The following is a 6,446-nucleotide window of genomic DNA, read 5'->3' as shown; positions in this document are numbered from 1 at the left end:
ATAACCCGGGGGAAGTCCAGGAGGCCGCTCCGAGGACCACGACCGTGATGCGGACGGAAGGACCCGCAGACTGTCTGCGGGAGAATCTGGGGAAGAGCATCAGGGTAGCGGGCACTGCAAGCGCAAAAAGCCGGCGGTGGGACTGAGGCAGGTCCATTTGAGGAGAAATAATCATAATAGAGCAATTGCTGGTCTTCTGAGCACTGGCTGGGCTCTGGGGATGGCCCTACAGTTGGATGAGGGTTAAGGAATTGAATCTGCTCCCATGGGGCAAACAGGCCTGCGTGCTCAGAATGAGAGGGGTCTGTAGAGGGGGCAGGGAGAACTTTGTCTTGAGGGCACTGGGGAGCCACAGCAGAGTTTAGAGCAGGAGAGGGGTCACCCCGGTTTATGTTTGTGAAGGCCGCTCGGGCTGCCAGGTGGGGAGTGGATGAAAAGGGGCTAAGGGGGCGGGGGGGGGCTTGGGGGCCAGAAAAGGCTGAACTGGGGCCCCCAGGGACATGGCAGAGGCTGAACCCGGGTGAGAATCAGGTGGATTCTGCATGGATCTTGAAGGGGGAGGCTGCAGGATTGCTACGGGGTGGGATGAGGGATGACAGGCATCGGGGTTCCCCTCTCCAGCCTGAGCTAGAAGGACATGCGGACATGAACGGGGCCTGGGACATGTCAAGGGGGCCTTGGTCGGGCAGCTGGATGCCCAGGTTGGAGTTTGGAGTAAGGCCCAGCTTGGGCTAGAGGGGGGGCTCCCCAGGGTAGGGAGCAGGTGCAGGCAGCAGAAAGAGCCGACTCGCTCCCCTGCCGTCCCCTCGATTCCCTGTAGTCCATCTTGGATCCTTCATCTGTGCAGACCCCACAGAGCAGGGGGGAGGCAGGATCCCCACCAACGTGTTCTTAGAAGGACACTAGCCACCGGGCCCCCAACACACTTACTCCATGGGGTGGGGAAAGGGGGGTGCAGAGAGGGAGGGTCTTCCAAAGCCCTTAGGGTTTTTGTAAAACTGTTCTGCTCAGCTGGTGCTCAGTAAATGGGTGTGTGAAGGGAAAGAGGCTTGGATGAGCTCTGGAGAAAAATGGGGCAAAATGAACCCCAGACTGGGGGGAGGGCGTGGCTGCCTTTCCTCTCACAGGCCTTTGCACCCTCCTTTTACAATGAACATGTACCCATTTAGCAGGAAAACGATGAGATAATTAGCAAACAGAACAAAGAAAAAGGCTCAGGAACATCAGGGGGCCTGGGTTCCAGTTCCAGCTCAGCTCTGTAGGTGCTGTGTGATGCTGGGTCTGTTTCTTAACCTCTCTGAGCCTCACTTCCCTACCTCCTAGGGCTGCTGGAAGGGTTGACAGAGCGAACATACACGAAGGACTTGAAACAGGGCCCTGCATACACTCACTCAGAGGTTGGCAAACTTTTTCTGTAAAGGGCCAGATAGTAAATATTTTCAACATCGCGGGCCGGCCGCTCTCTGTGGCAAGGACTCAGCTCTGCCATTGCAGCGCAAAAGCGGCCAGAGGCAGTACATGGCCACATCGTGTGGCCATGTGCCAATAAAACTTTAGTTATAGGGACTTCCCTGGTGGCGCAGTGGTTAAGAATCTGCCTGCCAATGTAGGAGACACTGGTTCGATCCCTGGTGCAGGAAGATCCCACATGCCGCAGACCAACTAAGCCCGTGCGCCAGAACTACTGAGCCTGTGCTCTAGAACCCACGAGCCACAACTACTGAGCCTGCGTGCCACAACTACTGAAGCTCGCGTGCCTAGAGCCTGTGCTCTGCAACAAGAGAAGCCACCGCAATGAGAAGCCCGCGCACCGCAATGAAGAGTAGTCCCTGCCCACTGCAACTAGAGAAAGCCCGTGCGCAGCACCCAAGACCCAACGCAGTCAAAAGTAAATATAAAATAAATAAATAAAATTTATTTGAAAAAAAAAAAAAACCTTTATTTACAGCAGCTCCGGCTGCTTCCGGACATCCTCTGGGCACTTGGACTCCAGGGGGGTCTGACACTGGGCTCTGTGTGGGCCCCAAGAGCCCACTCCTCCCCTGTCCCTGAGTCGGAAACCCCCTCACCTCTCCCAGCCATGACTCTAGCTCAGGCCTTGTGTCCCCCACTCCAGCTCAACCACAGCCTCCCCATCTCCCCACCTCCTCTCTCCTCTCCACTCTCACCAGAGGATCCACCGCCACCTGCCCTGCTCAAGCACCTTCTATGGCTCCCCAGTGCCCTGCAGTCTGGCTCTCGAGGCCCAGGTGAACACTGGAAGCACCCTTCCTTCCCTTGCCCCTGCCGCACACCCCGCTGGGCTGTCCAGACAGCTTCTCTGCACCCACCTGCTGGGTGCTCCTCCTGGATTCCCCTCCTCACTCTACCAGGGTTCCTGGGTTTCCTTCTTGCCCTAAAATCCTACTCCCTCCCTGTGCTTCTTGCCGACTCCGGTCACTCTTTCCCCACTTAATGCTGCTGCAGACTATGTCAATTCACTGTCTCTCCACCAGGGCAGGGGTCTGTGTCCTCCTGCTGCTGTGTCCCCTGCCCCCCCCCACGCATGTAGTGCCCGCACACAGCAGGCACTCAATAAACACTCATGAAATGAAGGGCTGCATACCTCCCTCCATCTCCTTTGACGTTCCCTGCAGGAAGGGTGGCACTGGCGCCCAGTTTGCAGATGAGGGGTGCCCAGGGCACCCAGCCCCCCGCTGAGATCTTGCCACACCCTCAGAGATGCTCTGGGGTCACCTGTTTCCCGGAGGAGGAGACCGAGGCCCAGACAACAGTGGCCAAGCCGCATCCCCACACCCATCCTCCCCCTGTGGAAATCCTGGAAGCTGCAAGGGCAGACGAGGTGGACAGCAGTGGTGACGCTCTGCCCGCCACCTCAGTTCACCCATCCATGGAATGGGCTTGCTCAGGGCCCCCACGTGCCAGCCACTCACACCTACTTGTTGCTTCCTCCGTTCTCTGCCAGGCCTTTGGATGCGGGTCCAGGAGAAAGTCTGTGAAAGTCAGTGGTGTCTGTCACCACCCCACACTGGCCAGGGCTGGCATCCAGAGGGAAACTGGCTGGGATGCAGGATGCTGTTGGATTGGGCTGTTCATTCTTTTTTTTTTTTTTTAAGAGATTTATTTGCTTCCTTTTTTTTTTTTTTTTGGTTTGGTTTTTTTTCTTTTTAATTTTTGGCTCTGTTGGGTCTTCGTTGCTGCACATGAGCTTTCTCTAGTTGTGGTGAGTGGGGGTACTCTTTGTTGCAGTGCGTGGGTTTCCCATTGCAGTGGCTTCTCTTGTTGCAGAGCACGGGCTCTAGGCACGCAGGCTCAGTAGTTGTGGCTCGCGGGCCCTAGAGCACAGGCTCAGTAGTTGTGGCGCACGGGCTTAGTTGCTCTGCAACGTGTGGGATCTTCCTGAACCAGGGATCAAACCCATGTTCCCTGCATTGGCAGGTGGATTCTTTTTTTTTTTTTTTTAACATCTTTATTGGAGTATAATTGCTTCACAATGTTGTGTTATTTTCTGCTGTATAACAAAGTGAATCAGCTATACCTATGGCAGGCCGATTCTTAACGACTATGCCACAAGGGAAGTCCCGGTCTGTTTACTCTTAAGGCAGTGCCGTCCACTCAAGAAATAAGAACCTGGGACTTCCCTGGCGGTCCAATGGTTAAGACTCTGTGCTTCCATTGCAGGGGGCACGGGTTTGATACCTGGTCGGGGAACTAAGATCACACATGCTGTGCAGCACAGCCAAAAAATAATAAAATATAAAAAGAAAGAAAAAAAGAAGTGATTTCCTTGGAATGTGAGTTAACAAGGTTAAAAAGTAAAGTGTGGGGTGTAAGGAAAAGCATCACCAGCTGACACCTGCCAGGCCTATGCCCCATTCCAAGGACCAACCCTATTCACAGATGAGGACACTGAGGCACACAGGGGCCAAGTGGGGTGGGGTCCCTGGGCTGCAACACTGAGTCTGAGGGGTTTCCTGGGAAGATTTTGAGCTTTTCTCAAATTCTCAGGGGCTCCTGACCAAGCCCCATAACCTTTCCTGACTTCTTGAACCTCTGCTGCTGCTTTGGGCTAGGGAAGAGGCTGTGCACTTTCTGAGCACTGACTGCATGCCCCACTCAGGGCTGGGTGATGAGCACCGACTGCATGCATACCCCACTCAGATGCTCAGGAACTGTGAGCTAATCTCCTCAATATGTAAAGAGCTCCAACAAATCAATAACAAAAGTAAGAGTTCAGTAAAGGGAGCTATTATTATCATCGTCATCAGTAGCAGCATTATTATTGTTGAGTTGCTCTGACTTGGAAAGCCACCCAAATCCTCCGTGGAAAGACCCTTCAAAGATGACAGGCCCAGAGTTCTGGGTTCAAGACCATCTGCTGTGCAGCCCCAGACCAGCCAAGCTCCCCTCTCTGGGCTTCAGTTTGGGAAGTGGAAACACTGAGCTCCACACAGTCCGTTCCTCAGGACTTGGTTACTTGGATTCTTGAAGGACAGTTGCTGGTTTCACAACTGCTCACCAGACAAGAAGGAAATGCAACAGGCTGTGGGAAGAATCGGCCCCCAGCAGAGGCAACAGGAACTGGCCTGAGGCTGCAACCCTAGCCCCATTTCTCCCTCGTTGTGCAGCCTTAGTCAAGGTACTTAAACTTTCTGTGCCTCTGTTTCCCCATGAGTAATATGGGGACAGAAACAGTACCGACAGCCTTGGTTTGCTCTAGGACTGCATGAGTTCCACACATCTGCAGCTTTGGGTAATACCGACCCCCAGGGGCGTGTGGCTGGGGGAAGTGACTGAGGCCTTGGGGCGCAGACAAGACAGGACAGCCCCAGGGAGCCAGAGTGGACAGGAGCCACCAAAGTCTCCCAAAGAATCACCCGCTACCACCTGCATTGACTTCCGAGGGAAGTGTGGGGTCCAGCTCTGGCCGAGACCCCGGAAACGACTTTCGCATGGACGTTTCCCACTTTCCTCCATGTTCAGGCCCTGATGGTTTCCTTCAGCTGCAGTAATACATCACTGCAAACTTAGTGGCTTAGAATGACGTTCTCTTACCTGATCAGTGGGCCTTGCCGGGCTGAGATCTAGGAGTCTGCATGCCAGCATGGCTGGCTCCTTCCAAACCAGCTGGTTCTACCCCAACCCTGCCGCTTTCAAGGCTGTGCCTCAGTTTCCTTGTCTGTGAAATGGGTGTGATAACAACATAGCAAACTAATTAACACAGGGTACTGAGGTTGGCTAAATACAGCCCCACAGCCTCCCCGTCCTGGTCCTGGGACCTGTAGGCATGTCACCTGATGGGGCAGAAGGGACTTTGCAGGTGGGATTGACTTAAGAGAGATGGGGACGACTCTGGATTCCCGGGGGCCCAGCGTCATCACAAGGCCCTTATAAGAGGGAGGCGGGAGGGTCAGAGGCAGAGAGAGACGGGTGATGCTGCGCTGCTGGCCGTGAGGATGCAGGAGGGGCAGCGAGCCAGGGATGCGGCGCCTCTAGAAGCTGGAAAAGGCAGGAACCAATGCTCCGCTGGAGCCTCCGGAAGGACCAGCCCTGCCCACGCATGCATTTAGCCCCGTGAGACCCATGTTGGAGTCCTGTCCTGCCTCTATCTGTCTCCTTCTGTCTCTGTGTCTATCTCTGTGTCTATCTCTGTGTCTGTCTCTCTGTCTCTGCCCCTCTTCCGTGTCTCTGCCACTGGGTCTCTCCCACCTCCAGCTCCACCTCACCTTCTCCGTCCACCCCACGCCCTCACACCCTTGTCGCAATGCTGAGTGATGGGCTGGGAGGACCACCCTCCCCCGCCCTGGCACTGATAGAGGCCACCCTGGTCCTCCGGGCTGGGCACTGCGTTCTGGCAACGTACCCTCTGTGCCTCCGAGGTGTGTGTGGGGTGAGCCTGCCGTGAGCAGAGGCCACTGAGCCTCCATCCCCCCTCCTGTGACACTGGCCCCCTCTCCGCACAGGGCTACTCCAGCCCCAGTCGTTCTCCTCCATGCTGTGCGGGGTCCCCTGCCTCCCAGATGTCCCTCTGTGTCTCCACCGTAGTGACTGATGGCGGGCGGGCGGGCACGGGGTCTCAGCAAAGCCTCCGCAAGGCAGCACAGGGGCTCTGATCTGTGTGTCCCCTGTGTGTGGCCCCTCACCAAGGCCCTGCTGCCCCTTCCCTTCTCTGAAGCCTCCATGGCTGCCCGGTACCCACAGGAGAAGACCCTGCCTTCAAGGCCCTGAACTGACCTGACAAGCTCGCTGTTCTCTGGCCACCAGAGCCTGTGCTTCAGCCATGAACCCAGATCACCTCATCTATACCCCCAACCCCAAGAAACGCCAGCACCGTGAGGGTGGGTGCCTTTGTCACATTGTGTTCCATCTCCAGCACTTACTGGAGGCTGGTAATACCGTAGGCACTCAATACCTCAATACATGCAACAAAGGCAGCAGAGTCACAA

Source organism: Mesoplodon mirus, assembly GCF_964341445.2.
Source record: "Mesoplodon mirus genome assembly, chromosome: 5".
NCBI classification, from domain to species: domain Eukaryota; kingdom Metazoa; phylum Chordata; class Mammalia; order Artiodactyla; family Ziphiidae; genus Mesoplodon; species Mesoplodon mirus.
Note: the sequence above shows the minus strand (reverse complement) of the source record.